At 40.1% G+C, this 16,946-nt stretch overlaps 1 long non-coding RNA gene across 2 annotated transcripts; it reads left to right on the top strand.

Annotated features, from left to right (window-relative positions):
• On the top strand, window positions 642–16,724 carry LOC106509228. Of its 2 annotated transcripts, none has more exons than XR_002337119.1 (4): window positions 642–2,736; window positions 6,195–6,301; window positions 12,807–12,868; window positions 16,211–16,724. It is a non-coding gene; the product is annotated as an uncharacterized LOC106509228 (long non-coding RNA). The 2 variants fall into 2 exon arrangements; XR_002337120.1 differs by lacking the exon at window positions 642–2,736 and adding an exon at window positions 2,748–5,075.

Raw genomic sequence — 16,946 nt, 5'->3', positions numbered from 1 at the left:
GAGAGCCACTGAACTGTATAGAGAAGCATTATAATGTAGGAATTAAGCAACAACATTTAGGCCTCAGAGTTCATGAAGCCTGGATTCAAATTATGATCCCAGCACTTACTGGCTGTGAAGCCTCAGGCAAGTAAGCCCAGTTCCAACTTTTGTCACATTTTAAATGATAATACTAATACCTACATTTTAGAGTTGTCATAGGGTTATGAGAAATTATGAATATAAAGCTCTTAGAAGAATGAGTACCGAGGATATAGTTAATGCTCAATAAAGATAGGTTGAAAGGAAGGAAGAAAAAGAAGGAAAGGAATAAAAAAGGAAAGAGAGGAGGGAAGAGGAGTGATGACCCAGGCAAAAAGTGAACAGATGAAAAACTCCCACCACTGTTTTTGTTATTTTGCTTTTTAGGGCTGCACATGTGGCGTATGGATGTTCCCAGGCAAGGGCTGGGAGCTGCAGCTGCCGGTTAACGCCACAGCCACAGCAACGCCTGATCCAAGCCACATCTGTGACCTACACCACAGCTCACGGCAATGCTGGATCCTTAACCCATTGAGTGAGGTCAGGGATTGAGCCTGCATCCTCATGGATACTAGTCGGATTCGTTACCGCTAAGCCACAACAGGAACTCTCCCCTACCATTGTTAATGGATTGCTCTTCTCTATTTAGCTATGGTAAAATTAGAGGGACTTTAACATCCTGAAGCTGGAATTCTTCCATTGCGTTCTATCTCTTGTGAAGAAAAACATGCTTTTTATTCTCTTTAAGCCATTACCCTGAGGGAGAATGCACAGATCTGCCTTTCCAAGTTTCCTTATCTGCCGATGTGATTTTCATCTTTCAACTTCTATTTTGTATCTTTGGGTTCATTCATTTTTGATGGGCTTCATATCCTCCATTAATCTGAAAATTATACTCACTGAGCAACTGCTGGTATACAGAATTACAGCTAACACAATATTAAAAACATGGTGTTTTCAACTTTGCTTTTCTAACACCCAGGAGTTGGCAATGCTGAGCATGCATGAGGTAAAGTAGTGGGTTAGGTGACTGAATGGGTGTCATTCATGTATTTGGGCATCTTATTGCTGGGAAAGGGGCTCTGAGTAACAGGTACTTTAATTTTTCTCAGAAAAGCTCAATTTTGTGCTCCTGATATATGCCCGAAACGGTGGTGGACACTTTAGGAGACACTAAGTGAAATGGGATTAGGAGCTCAGCTATTGAGTTTAACTCCTGCCCTCAAGGAGCTGACCACTGAAGGGGAATTAGACATAGAGATAATTATAAGTAGAGAAAACGCCACAAGAGAAACATAGAAATGGAGGGCAAGGATATATCAGGTTGGAGATATCAAAAAGACTTCACTTCTCCATTCACACATACATTGAAAAATATTATGGTACTTATTATAAGCCAGGTACTAAGTCAGCTATTAAGAACAAGAGAAACATGACCCAGCATTCCTAACCTCCAAGACTTAATAGTAAAGTGGGAGGGACACATAGATAGAAAAGCTTGTATCATTCATCCATTTATTCATTCATTCAACATTATTAAGTCCCAAGCTCAAGGATGAGATAAACACTGTTCCTCTGGTAAAAGAACTCGTAATATAGTTCAGGGGTAATAAAAACAAAAAATTTCAGTACAGTGTGTGAGGTGTCATGATTTGACTATCAGGTCAGTTGCAAAGTTACAAGGTGAAGGGCAAAGGAGCACCTTCTTTCTGGGGTCAGAGACATTTGAGGGGAACACAGTGGAGGAGGTATTAGAGGATGAAGGACTTTGCCAGGTAGATGTGGAGAGGTGGAAGGTTGTACAACACGGCTAGAAAAAGCAGCAGCAGTAGAGATGTGTTAGAGATAGAGGCCAGATTGTGGAGGGCTTTGAAGCCCTGCAGCTGAAAGGATGGAATGTCAAAGAACTTGTTAGGAGACCAGAAAGATAAAAGCATTCAATTAGGAAGAGAGCATTCCTCAGGGAAAAGTCCCCTTTTCTTGGCTTTTGATAGGTGCAAATAATGAAGAGAAGGAATTCTAGGAAGAGAAAACAGCTTGAGCCAAAGGCAGAAAACTCGCACATACATATAACTGAAGAGAGTAGTGAAAGCCTCTGGAAGCAGCTTATCCTGTGTGTACAATTTCAGTTCACACCACATGTCTGGCCCTGACTCTGATCATTGTAGAAATTAACACAGCAAGGATACACCCCATCCAGTCCCCTCTCTTCTTCAAGGTTCAGTCTTAGGTAGTCAGAGTATTTTTGACATTAAGGGACCAAACTTGTTTTTAAGATCTCCAAGATCACATGGTTTGAGAGCCCTGTGACAGAAAGGGCCCCAAGGCTCCAATGCAGACTGACCACTGGGCCTGGCTCCTCCTTCCAAACTAAACTGCACCAAAGCCTTCTGCCCTGTTAGGGGCTGGGAAGGCCAAAAAGGAACATGCCTGTTTTCTCCTTCTGAGTTTGGAACTGACTGAGAAATAAGACCAAGAGACAGACCACTGGAGATCTAAATATCAGCTTTATTTATTGATAAAGCTGACCTGAACAGTGTGGCTTGACCTGCAGCCAAATGGGTTCCTGAAATGTCCCTTCTGATCTTTGCTTACCCTGCAAAGCCGGCGTGGCCACACTCACCACATGGCAGACCAGAATGCAACTGTCCTGTGGACAGGCTGACTCTAAAAGGACACACAGAGAGAAAAAGCAGGGGCAGATTCATCAGATGGGTAAGTCACCTCTTCCCTTGGGGCCGGGAGCAGTCGGAGAGTTCCTCTACACTTTTCCATTTTGAGGAAGTAATTTGGAAATTCTCTTCTTTCCAAGGAATGTGAAAAGCAAGGAGTAACCATGGACCCCCATCGTACCACTCATACTAACTTTACCTGCTTTGCATTGTAGGATTTTTATTTTCTACCACCCGACTAAGCACTTAGTCATTTACCTCTAAGTGGGGAATCTTTCTCTCAAGTCTGCAAGCTCCTTAAAGTCAGAAAGCATCATGTGGTATTTAAAAAAACTTTCTTCCTTCTCACACAGACTAGGAAGAGAGAAGGGAAGGAAGGAGGGAGGAAGGGAGGGAGGGAGAGAGGAGGTGAAGGTGGGAGGAAAGACTAGCCCTAGGCTGGTGGTGACTCTCAGTGACTGGCTACTCAGCTTTTCCCTGGCTCCAGTTGGCCCCAGGCTCTCTGCTTCCATAGCTGGAGTCCGAGACTTTGGCTGCAGGCTTTGGGAACAATCCCGAGGGTCATGGCTCCCTCTGGCCTAGTCTCAGGTCACCCTGTTCCTAGAATGGGGCTCCTGCTGCCTGGGATTCAGTCCCTGCCAAGTAAATGTCTTGCTTAAATTGTTTATTCCAATTGGCCCTTCTGGAGATTAAGTTCTCTACCAGAACCTTCACTCTTATGGCAGAATCCTGGCTTCTGGCCTCCTCTGCTGCTTGTCTGGGCTGATTCCTGCCCCAGGTAGTATGATGCTCCAGCACCCTCTCCCCTCTTTCCAGCACCCCCACTTCTTGACAAGCCCTTTCTTAACCATTTGTACTATTCTCAGCAGTCTTGTTGGGTTTTGAGCCTCTCCCGTTCCTGAGGTGGCTGGTTTGTTGTCACTAAATCCTTGCTTCTGACATCAGGAGGCTGATTTTGTTGAATAAGCACAATAGCACTAACATACATCCAAATTAGAGCTATCATTTGAAGGAGACACCGGGGAAGGTTGCACTAGTCCAGGGATGCTGCTATTGTTCCACTTTGTATGTGGGGACACTGAGGTTCTGGGGGCTTTCAAACCCACTGAGACCATACAGCAAATTATAGGAGCAGCTGAAACCTGCCCTCTGTCTCCTACCATGTGCTTCTAATTCAGAGCCACTCAAGCCACAGAAGAAATGATCTCACACTGTAGCAGTACTTGTTAATCTTTTAAAAATCATAGTCCTTGAGGAATCTGATAAAAGCAAAAACACATGATCCCTCAGGAAAATACACACACACTCAAAACTTACCTAAAACTCCAGGATGAGAACTCCTGTAAACAAACAAACACTTTCCCCAAATTTCAACAATGATTACATGGCATGATTGTCTTCCTCATCCTCTAGACTTGCATCCAAAGTGACTTCTGGCTGTTCCCAAATATCAAATCCCTGAAGGAACGATATGTTCCAGTGCTGAGGAGATCCAAAAGAATGTGCTGTAAACTCAAAAGGCATTTCCACAAAGGGCATTCCAAAGATGTTTAAAGAAAGGCAGGGTCCCTGGAAAGCACAGCTTCTCCAGATGACCACCTAGAAGAGGGTAACATCTGTGTTCCTGTCCTGGTTGGCTCTTAAACAATCAGTCCCTTTCTCTCTCAAGCAAAGCTCATAGAGAAGCTTTGGTGTGAATACCTCCTATCTGCTAAACCGATGAGGGGTAATTCCAAAGTTTAGCAGATACTGCCTCCTCCATACAGGCTTCAGGGACCTCTCCATGTGCTTCTTCCTTCCGGTCCCAAAGCTCTGTATGTATCTGCATCTCTATCTCATCTCTACCTCTACCAACACACTTTTTTTTGAGTACAGACATGAAAGGCAGACCCTGGGTTCATGCATGCCATCATGGGACATTTACTGAGAGACCGCCATGTATTAGCACTGCAGATACCACGGTGTGGACAAAGCAGCACTGCAGACTTTCATGATAGGCAGACAAACAAGATGCAGCATGCCTAATGCTATCCTCTGGGAAATACAGGGTGCTTTACAGTCCAACGGGTCATGGAGAAGGGCACCTTTTAAGCTAAAATGTGATATACATCTTTCCAGGGCCCAGCACAAAGCATGTGTTCAATCTTAAACACAGTAAAATCCTCCATGTTTGCCGGAGGGCTCACTCACTGAGGGCATCTGCTCACTAATTTAAGAGTGGCTATGGTGAACCAGAGCCTGACCATTCGGAAAGCCAGCTTGCATCAGGTTCAGCTGTTTACCTCCTTTAGCTGTTTCTGAGACTCTGTGAATTGGTGGAAAAAGCATTGGATTTAAAACTCTTGGAAGCTGTGGTTCTGAGGCTTTGTCAACACTACACTCGTGAGTTCTTGGGTCACTCATTGTCTTTTCATATATTGATGCCACCTTCTATAGTAAAGGAAGATATGAAAGCCGTTTTCAACCTAAGCAGGTCATCTTCTATGTATCCGTCTACCTAATCTATCGCCTAACTGGTTCCAGCTTTGCAGAAGGACAGGGTGACCGTAAATTTCAGAGAATGTACTAGCGCATTGCTTTGTGGGGCCTCTGCCTGCAGCCTTTTGCTGCCTCACATGACCTGGACTTCGCAGGGAGGGGGCAGTTTGAATTCCAGGAGGGCTAAAAGGCCTTGGCTGAGAAGCTCTATCAGATTTCACAACACAGCAGAGAAAGGCTTCCCAAGGAGAGGGCGGGGGTGTGTGGGGGTAAGGATTCTGCAAATTGCATAAGGGTGGGAAGTGGGAGAGTCCCGAAAGGCAAGATGAAGTAGGGCGAGAGGGAAATTGGACAGCTTCCCCCATCTCCTGGCTAACAACCACGACCCGCAAACTGGCCTAATACCCTACCTCTGTCCCTGTTCCCCTCGAAGTGAAGATAGAGCAGGGACGGCCACCCCTGCATGCGCGCCGCTGCCGCCACTTTCTAGACACTCAGCGCGCATGTCTTCTCCTTTTATCTCCGGTTGCGCCTTGGGCTCACTCCACAGCACCATCAGAGTCCATAGACGGCCGGGGTACAATCAGGGTAGGAAGAAAGGAGTCCAGAAACGCTTGGGCCTGGAACTACAATTCCCAGCAGATATCGCGCTAGCCACGCCTGCCTGTGGGCGGGCCCAAAGGGGCCCTTGTGGCTTAAAGCGGCGAGATCCCGTCGCTTGGCTTCCTCTCTGTGAACTCGGGCTTGCTACCCCAAACTGGGCCTGGGGAAGTGGGAGGGAGCATTGAGGTCAATGTTTTTGCTTCTTCGTAACTGAGCTAGCAAACAGGGCACAGCACGTAAACTATAGTCGAGCGCGTTTTAGAGGCTTCTCTTAGGTTCAGCAGCTTATTGCTCCTACTTGAACAAACTGTGAATTGTCTATTTAGCAAATGAAAACTTTAAAAATCGCTTGTGTGTTAAATTTCTGTAAGGTGAATTATTTTCCCTACCATGTAGGAACAACCTTTTTTTCTTTTCTAGTTTGCAGGTGGCAGTGGCCGAGGTTTAGTCTCACACAACACAACAAATGAGAAAGGAGTCTTTAAAAAGAGAAGAAATCTTACAGTAAATCATTCTTTGTTGATTTGGTAAATGTTCTACTTTAATATTCTAAGTTTTAACTTTTGTAATGAAGGGTCTTTAAAATGTGGCATACTTGAAATTCTGTTTTAAGGTGTAGATTTTAAAATCTACTTTTAATTGTAAAGTAATCTTTTAATAGAATGTAGAAGTGTGAGGTTTAAAACTGCTACTCTTTGCTTCTTGCTATAGGGAAGTGATGATTGTGATATGACATGAAGAATAGCTACCAGAATAGTGCTGGTGGGGACCTAGATCCTCATGGCTATACTGGGTATTGTGAACAAAGTAGTTTCTTGTGTTAAGAACTGACTTAAGAGTTTACTAGGTTAAGGCACTAAAATTTAAGAACTTCTCTTTTATTTTTCTACCTCAAATCCTAACCCTAATTTCTCATAGCCACTAATAAGCCACCTCCAGATGCCAACAATGAACTTTTGTTTTTGCAAACAAATACGTTTTAAAGACCTCAAAGGGAATCAATTCAGAACTTGAATGCAGAATAGTTTTAGTGGGTTTTTTTGGGGGGGGGCAGAATGTCTCGACGTTAGTCTGCTGGGATTTATGACTATGTATGCATTTAGACTGTTTAGTGTGGCATTTGCAGATAATACGAAATTGGCTAACTTTGCCAAAAATTAACAATTCATATAATTTTTTATTTGTTCTTTGTGTGTGGGAGCTCAGCAATAGGCATACTGAAAGCTGCAAATAATAGTTGATGTACAGTCATTTTTTGAGATGAGTAGAGAGTAGCTATTGTACTCTAAACAAATCCCCCACACAGACACATTAAATGGGGGAGAAAGCAATACTTGTGATATTTAGTGATATTTAAAATTTCTCCTAATTCTCAAATGTTCTCTTTATAGTCTTGAACAGAAAATGTTTTCTGGCTATCAGTTCTTCTGCTAAAAATTCAGTTTATCAAGAGTAAGCAGAGTAAGACAAGAAAGCAAAAGATATAAGACCAATGTTATTGTGTACAAGAAAATTTCAAGAGGCCTTACAAAATATTAACACTTTTGAGAGGGCAGCTGGAAATAAGGGCAATATACAGCAGTCAAATTTATTCCCATTATCAATAACAAAGGACAAGTATCTGTTCGACAAAAGATACCATTTAGAAATTCCCCTGGTGGCTTAGTGGGTTAAAAACCCAACTAGTATCCACGGTTCAATCCCTGGCTTCACTCAGTGGGTTAAGAATCCAGCATTTTTACGAGCTGTGGCATAGGTTGCAGATGTGGCTCAGATCTGGCTGTGGCTATGGCTGGCAATTGCAACTCTGATTTGACCCCTAGCCTTGGAACTTCCATGTGCCACAGGTGGGGCCCAGAAAACAAAACAAATGCTTACAGTAGCAACGAAGTCATCAGGAACCTAGAATAAATCTTTTTTTAAAATGCAGGACTTTAATGAAGAGAAGTGTAACCCTTTATGGAAAACATTAAGAAAACACTTAAGTAAATGGATGGGTACATTTCATTTAGGATGAAAGGACTCTATTTTATAAAACTATCAATCTCTGCAAATCTACACATTTAATGGAACCTGAATCAAATTCTCATTGTGTTTTAGTATATGTAGATAAATAAATATTTAGTGTATTTAGAATTCTGTGTGTGGCTCAACAAGCTTATTCTAAAGTGTGTGTGGAAGATTAATGTTTCATAATGTATTTTTTTAAGAATAGGGTGGAGGCCCCATGGCATATCAAGACATCTTATAACACTGTAGTAATAAGACAATGTGGTATGGTTCCTGGAATAGGCAAATAGAGAATAGAACAGGGCCTGTGCATATAGGAGGACTTAATGTGAGGTCATTGAGAGAAGATGGACTATTCAATAAATGGTGCTTAGAATAATTAGTTAACCACAGGGAGAAAAAAAGCCTCTACCTCTGAAAGTACTAACTAACTAACTAAAACTAAATATATTCCAGATGAATTAGAGACTTAAATATACAAAGCAAAACTTTAAAACTTTTAGATGTTCTTCTATATGTCTTTATGAACTTAGTCTAGGAAAGGATTTCTTAAACAAACTAGGTAAAGTTTATCTATTTTTTATTTATTTTATTTCTTTTTGTCTTTTTAGCACCGCACCTGTGCCGTGTGGAAGTTCCCTGGCAAGGGGTCGAATCAGAGCTGTAGCTGCTGGCCTGCACCACAGCCACAGCAATGCCAGATCCAAGCAGTGTCTGCAACTTACACCACAGCTCACAGCAACGCTGTATCATTAACCCACTGATCAAGGCCAGGGATCGAACCCGTGCATCCTCATGGATACTAGTTGGGTTTGTTACTGCTGAGCCATGATGGGGACTCCCAAGCTAGGTAAAGCTTAAACTGTGAAGGAAAAAGTAGGTAATTCTGACTATATTAAACATAAGTAGGCAAGTAAGCAAACAAACAAAACTTCTATACATTAGAAAACACAAATGAAAAAGGCAAGGTATAGTAGGGAGACATTTACAACTCAGAGAGACAAAAGATTAGTATTCAGAACATTTAATTACTAAAAACCACTTAAACACAAGTGATACAATATAATAATAAACAAAGATGTGACGTGGTGATTCCCAGAAGAGGAAAACTGAATGGCTTCCAGACAGAAGATGCTCAACCTCCCTGGTAATCAGGGAAATACTAATTAAAACAACAGAAAGACATCATTTCACATTTATCTGATTGGAAAAGTTAGTAAGGCCAATAGTAACCAATGTTGTCAACAGTGTTGATCAACATGAACTCTCATCTACTGCTGATATGAGCATAAATTGGTTGAGTTTGACAATATCATGAAAAGTCAAGATTACAGAGCAATTCCACTTTGGACACATTTTCTAGAGACAGTCTTGTGTGTATGCATAAAGGAAAATGTTGGAAAATATTCTTGGTAGCAGTGATGATGATAGCCCAAAATAGAAAACAATGAAAATATCCCTCAAAAGAGGAATGGACAGGGAAACCAAGTCATTCAATAGAATACTATAAAGCAGTGAAAATGAGCTAACTAGAACTGCATTATCAACATGTATAAATCTCAAAAACATAAATTGTGCAGAAAGAACAAGTTATAAAATGATATATTCAATGTCAGCATGTTAGCACTTATATAACATTTGGAACATACAAAACAATATTAGTTTTGTTGATTATGGACTCTTTCATATGTAGAGAAAATATGAAAAACATGCGTAGGGTTAATAAACACCAAATTCAAGGGGAAGGAAGGAAGTAAAATTGGAAGGGGCTTCAAATAATATCTTCAAATGTCTGTAAGATATTATTTCCTTTTTTTTAGTGATCTTTATTTTTTTCCATTGTAATAGTTGATTTACAGTGTTCTGTCAATTTCCTATTGTACAGCAAAGTGACCTAGTCACACATACATGTATACATTCTTATTTCCCTATTTCTTGAAATTATCCATTAAAAAAAGGAAAGGCAAAGATGGACTGACCTGTTTAGTGAACTGAAGTTACATTTACATTTTCAAATGAGTTTCTGAGTTTCCTCTATAATGAAATCCAATGAGCCATCACTCTCTCTCTGTAGGATCTCTCGGCACTGAGGACTAAGGCATGTAGGGATCTTGCTGACGGCCATCTGCCCAGCTTTCTTCCCCTACATTTCTACAACACAGTGGGACTAGTGGAGATAACATGGTTAGCTGGCACTGAGGAGTTTAAATCTGGCTGAGAATCCTTATCCTAAGAGCTGGAAGGGTGTAGGCCAAGAGAATGGCTCTCTACCACTGATCTTGGATGGATGCCGATAAAAGCTGCAGTTTTAAGCACTTAAACACTTCATCTCTCTGTAGGCATCTTCCAATCAAAATGGGCAAATTAATCTATTGGAAACCCAGATAGATGGCATCTAAGCCAAATTTGTGATTGAGGGTCTCTTTTTCTCCCTCAGCAACTGTTTTTCAATTTTAGAAAGAGTGCTTTTGGGGGTAGGAGAAATGGGTGAAGGTGGTCAAAAGGTACAAACTTCCAGTTGTAAAATAATTAAGTCCTGGGGATGTAATTTACAGCCTAGGTCCTATAGCTAATAATATTGTATTATATATTTGAAGGTTGCTAAGAGAATAGATCTTAAGGGTTATCACAAGAAAAAAAATTTTTTTGTAGCTATGTATGGTGTGGATATTAGCTAGACTTATCTGTGGTGATCATTTTGCAACATATGCATATATTGAACCATGATGTTGTACATCCAAATTAATACAATGTTATATGGCAATTACATCTCATTTTTAAAAAGGAAAAGGTAGTTTTAATATTTTTTAAAGGACTGAAATGGCAAGAAGCCTACCAGCAGAGAACATTTATATCTTGATTTACTAAAGGTACATCATTGAGAAAATTCTATTTGGTTGGAAAGTTTTAATCCTTGTTTTCTTATTATTTTGGTAGCACATAGTTAATATCCTTGGCTATTGAAACATGTATCCAATCTTTTTTCCCCCAAAACAAAAACATTTGGTTTCTATTCAAATTCGTTTCTGCTGTGCCACGACAGGAACTCCCCAAACAAGAACATTTGGAATGAACACTTAATGGGACATATTGGCTCTTATTCACCTCTATACCTTGACTCACAGGTCCTCCTGGATTCCCAAATGATGCATATGACCTTGGAATGTTTTTCTATTTATCAGCAAACAAAGATTATTCGTTAGACCTCTACCTTGGCACAGTGCTCTATTGAGCACCCATTAGATAAGTTTTAAAAAGACACTGTCTTTGTCCCATAGAGCTTATAAACTAAAGTAGGACCAGTTGTATAGGCTGTTTAGTCTTACTCTTTGGCTGCACTGTCAGTGCTCAACCCCTCATAAACTCTGAATGTTTAAGGCCAGGACTGTAGGGTCCTCACTGCCTCTCTGAGCAATGCAGTGGATATTCACTACATGCTTTGGCTGAACTTGATAGAGTTTCTCTATCTTTAGGGAAAGTCTACTAAGCTTTTGCCATGGGCAATTGGCTTTTTACCTTCTCAGCTGTTTGGTTTTTTCCTCTTTTTAATTGTTTTTGCTTATTTTTTTTTTCTTTTCAGTTTTAAATTTTAGATGATAGACAATATTATATATAGTGTCAAGTGGACAACATAGTGATGTGACATTTACGTACATTACAAATTGATCACCACAAGTCTAGAAGCCATCTGTCACCATACGAAGTTAGTATAATATTGACCTTATTCCCTATTCAGTACATTACATCCCCATGACTTATTCGTTTCATAACTGGAAGTTTATACCACTTAATCCCCTTTACCTGTTTTGCCCTATGCCCCTTCAACCTTTTCATCTGGTTTTAATCACATGGTTTTCTACAGATAAAAGCAAGCTATCTCTTGTTTCAATAGAGTTGCACCCAGGGAAGGGAAAAAAGTCCATTTTAGATCACAGTATAGAGCTCCACCAAGCAAAAGTCACAGAGGCAATACCCAGACCTAATAATACCCACCCACATACACACTTGAATTCATTTTATGGGGCTTTTTCCTATAAGTAGTAAAGCCAAAAAGTATTCACCTGTGTAAACATGATAAAGTTCTAGTATCATACAACTGAAATAAATAGCAGCAGTTCAGAGAAAAAAATTTCATGGTCAGCAGAGATATGATCAACATGGTTTAATGTGAGGAGTCAATTTCAACCAAAAACTGAGAGTGATGGAGAGGGGGTTTCTATCTTCCAGCTGATTATTTTAGTTAATCAGTTTATAGCCCAGGCTGCCTCTCTCTTGGTGAGCACAGCTCTCATGGATTCAGATTCCCAGGCAAGTGAGGAGAAGGGCTTAGCATGCCTGTGCTCCCCCCACCCCCACCGATGTGGTGGGGCTCTCTAGTTTGAAAGTTTGTATGGGGGTGGGGGCCTGTCAGCAAAAGGCACCGATGTCTCATCATCTTCCCTGGGAGATGTGAGAATATGGTTTATTTCTCTACCTTTTGCTGGTGGAATGTAAAGTATTATTAATCATCAGATGCCAGCTATCCACATGCATAGTAGAATCCTTGGTGAATAGGAGAGGAGAGAATTTATGCTTTTGGGTTCATTCTCCCATTTAGAGCGCTGGAAATTAAATGTGGTTCACTGCATGGTCATTTCTGATTTGCAAGCACTCTATTCATATGATAACAAAAAGAACTATTTCCTTCTTCCTTTTCTTCTATTTTCTCTTTCCTTTACTTCCCTCCCTCCCTCCTTCACGTTCACGTAGTCATCCATCCATATGTCCTTCCTTCCTTCCCTCCTTCTTTCCTTCCACCAATATTTACTAAGTATTTTCTATGTGCCAAGCTCCATAGACCAGTACCTATGGTCCAGGAGTAGAGAGGGTGGAGGGCTACTCAAGGGCAGGGCAGGGGATAGAGGGTAGGGCAGAAATGTGAAGGAGTTGACAAGACACGACAACCATTAGGTGGTGAGGGATGATGATGGAGGAACCAAGGATAACTCCTGACCAGAAGCCTTTTTTACCCCCATTTTGCAGAGTTCCACAATCTCTGCCAGAAACTCTGGAACTTGAGTACTACCAGAAAGAAACAAAATGTGGTGAGTCCTACAGTCTTTCTATATATAAAATCTGTAATGCTTAGACACGCCACCCCAAGGTTCTGCTGGGTAAGGTTTCACTTGCTATCTGTGGTCAACCAATATGCTACCAAGTAGTGATTGTGCATCAGTTAACATAATTAAAAGTTACAAGAAGTTTAAATCGCTGAAAGGTATAAACTTTAAATAAATTTTTGATCCTTAAAAATCATATAAGAAAAATTGGTGTTGGAAATTAGACACATTAAAAATGCCCTGGGGCTAATCATATAGAAATGCTGAGGGCAATTCATGAAGAAACCCAGAGAGGCGTTACAAAAAATGTTATTACAAAGACCTCGGTGCAGGAGTTAAAAATAAACAGTAAAGTTTGTCATGGTAGGAGGATTTCTCTGGATCCTCTGAGACACCTACTCTATCACAAGAGCTTTTACAGGAGACATGGGCAGAGCTCTGAGCTGCAGAGACTCTGCACAGGAGGACAACTCAGAACAGACATCTCTATGTGGCTGAGCCTAATCACAAACAACCATATGTTGCTCTCTCTAGAGCCTGATTATTGAACTCATTAAGTGCATCTAAGAACATAACTGTTCATTTTGCTTATAATGAAAGCATGAATAAATAAATGCATTAATACTCTAGTAAAATCTATTAAAATATGATGGCTGGTGAAGGTGCAAAGCACCAGAGGAGAACAGAGAAGGCAGAATATTCAGCTGGGAAGAGCTGTGGTATCACACTGGCCATTACATATTCTGTCCCAAAAAATGGCACAGACATTGATGCCTGCCAAAGAAAGCTGACATTCTCCCCCTGCATGTTCTGCTTCCTAAGGCAGACACATCTCCTAGAGTAATTTTAGAATGATTTCTAGTAATGAGAATAAAAGCAAAAATAACTAGAAAGGGGAATGCAGCTAGCAGAAGTGGAACATAAGTCATTGGAATCCCAATCCAGCAGCCTTTCTTCTACCTCATAAAGCAACTTAAAACTTTTAATTCATTTGTTTTTATATACAGGAAAATTCACTCTTGTTAGTGTTCTGTTCTATAGGTTCTTAAAAATGCGTAGAGTCCTGTAACCACCAAAATTAAGATGCAGAATATTCCTTTCACCCACAAGGGTACCCTGTGCTGGCCCTTCCTTTCACCTTTAACCCTGGAAACTAGTTATCTCACCTCTGTATCTTTAGTCTTTCCTTTTCCAGAATGACATGCAAATGGAACTATATAGTAGCCTAGCAACTTTTTGATTAGGAGATTTAAAACAAAGCAAGCAAACAAGAACAAGAACAACAACAAAACAGAGCCTACTCCCTGAATATTCTAGTTAAGTAAAATTTATTGTGTCAGACTCTTCACTTCTTCCTTAGGCTTCTCAATATAGTTTTCCTGATTGAAGCAACTTTTGTGTCTCTTTCCTTGGTTCTAATCCTTAGTTGCTTAGGAATTTGGGGGATAGCTTTGCAATTATTTCCTGTGTGGGGGTAATAGTGAGTTTGACTCTACAGAGGAGACTTGCTTCGCAATAGTCTGTTTGGGAGAGGCAATGTTGTGTTTTTCTAGAAATTTTATAAATCAAGTCTGCAGTAAAGAAGGGAACTCATTTGATGATGTCATTTAGGATTTTCCTGAAAGAGAGCAGACAAGAAGGGTGTGGGAAGCACAGTGAAGTACATAAAAATTAGAAAAACTGAAGTACATAAAAATTAGAAAAACTCAAGTGTCCTCTTTTATGAAAGTCAACTTTGTATATAAAGACCCATGAAATTCCTGAAACATAAAACTGTGATGCATGCAGAGGAAAACCAGTGTCTGTGGGTTTGTTTGGATTTACCACAAACATCATGAGGCAGATGGACCAGCGTTAGGCACAGCATGAGTTAATTGTCTAACTCTCCATCACCCTTTCTACTCCTGCTCTTCATGATCCAGAACACATTAGCTATAAAGGAAAATGCCATGAGAGCTGGATTTTACCTTAAATTTCCCTTAGCCATTATTATTATTTTTTTTAATGGATTTGGGGATCTGGATTTCTTTTGTTCCATTTCATGAAGTGTGGAATTGATAACACTACTTATTGGGGATAAAAATGGGGTGTCATATAGGCTGCTTTCTGCCTCCTCCAGCTTCATTGGTAGTATTCATTGTGCTTCCATTCCAGTCTAGGATAGTTGCTGTTTGGCTAGTTCCATCTTAGTGTAGTTAACTTTATGTCATCTTGATTTCCTGACCAATTATTAAATCACTTATGTCAAACCACTGTGTGTGTCTTCTGGTTTGGGCTCTGCCATTGTGTTTACCACCAGTATTAGAGGAGCAATGAAAGGCACCAAGGGTAACACCATATAAACACAATGATGGAGATAGTGGCACCGTGACCCATGGGGACAACATATGCCTAATATTCCTGTATTTTCTCAATTCTCCAGTTGTGATAAAATTGGGGTTCTGGCAAAACCTTAATATGTATTTTTATCTGTGAATGCACTGTATACAAAGTCTTACCCAAATATGTTGTGATTTATTAATAAAAAATAAAATTCAGTTCTATGGGAAATATATCCAACTTTTGACATAGGAAAAAGTAAATTCATGAAAATGACGTGTTTGATGTTCAATCCCTGGCATCAGATGGTGAAACAGATGGTTTGTAAGCACGTAGCAAAGAAAACAGCATGGGTTTACAAAGAGCAAGCCATGCTAAACTAACCTTGTTTCCGTTTATGATAGGGTTGACTGATAGAGAAATTCCTTAAAATAAGTGAATCTTGATTTCGGTAAGGTTAAAGCGTTTCTTTGAGAATAAGATGGAGAAAGCTCATCTGAATGGTAATGTGGTAGATTTGTTGCTAAACAAGTGGCTGATGTGCCAGGGCAGCATTGAAGGAGGTATATAGTGGTGTGTCATAGGACTCTTAATTGTTCCCTGGTTTCGTCAGTAACTTGAATGAAACGTGTACACACCTTTATAAAATACTTTGAGAGATACTGAATACAACGAATATCAAAATCAAGATTAAGAAGGGAAAAAAGCAGGCTAGAGCAACACCCCAAGTAATAAAAGATTTTTAGTAAAGACAAACATAAAGTCCCAAGCCTGTGCCATAACAAATGCGCAAGTATAGAAGGAGGGTAATTGCTCCTATGTGTTCATGAAAAGAAGACATGGCTATTTTAGTCAATTTCAAATGTAATGTGAGTTACCTGTATAATGACAGTTGATGAATAATAGAAGAATAGTGTCTGTATCAGATGGAAATGGCCATCCCACTGTGCTTTCTAGTGGTCACACCCATCAGTAGTCCTGATTCTAGAACCATGTGTCTCATTTTAGGATAGACCTTGACAAACTGGAGCAGGTTCTGAGGATCTGACCATGTTGGTGTGAGTCTGAAGATGCCATCACGGGGAGAATAGGGGGAAAGGATCACCATGACTGAAGGAAGCAACATGTACTTTGAGCATAAGAAAAAAAAAACGAGAAAAGGCTGGAATTTAAAAGGAGGATGGAATAAGAATGGGTGAGCTTCCTAGGGGTTTACATAATTAAATGTGTAAGAAGTGGCCCCAGAACACAAGTTACAGTTGCCCTGAATAAGGACTTTGCCCTACTCATTTTTGTCTCTCAAGCAAATAACACTGTGTTTGATATATATGAGCTCCAAATGTTTATTGAATATATGAGGGAGGAATTAAAATAATATCTAAATTGGCCCAAGAACAGATCTTCTGTTCTGATTATAGAAAAATAAAATAAAATTCTGAAACCTTATTTGATTTTTGTTGACCTAATAAACTGAAAAAATATGTATATATATTCATTTTACTGCATTAGCGGTAACTCTAGCAATCAAATTACATATTGATTTGTGTTGGAGAAGACTGAACACTTGGTGCTAAAGCAGTGTCGTTTCTTTTATCTGTGAGCAACAGTCCCCTGCCCCTTCTTAGTGAATCCTAGAACCTAAGTCATAAATAGTGATAAAATTCTGCCAAAGATATTTCTCACAGGAGGGATATAGATCTTCCTTTCCTATGATACACTGACTTAACTAAACAGCTACCCTTGT

Source organism: Sus scrofa, chromosome 1 (assembly GCF_000003025.6).
Source record: "Sus scrofa isolate TJ Tabasco breed Duroc chromosome 1, Sscrofa11.1, whole genome shotgun sequence".
NCBI lineage: Eukaryota > Metazoa > Chordata > Mammalia > Artiodactyla > Suidae > Sus > Sus scrofa.
Note: the sequence above shows the minus strand (reverse complement) of the source record. Positions and strands in the feature narration are given on the sequence as shown.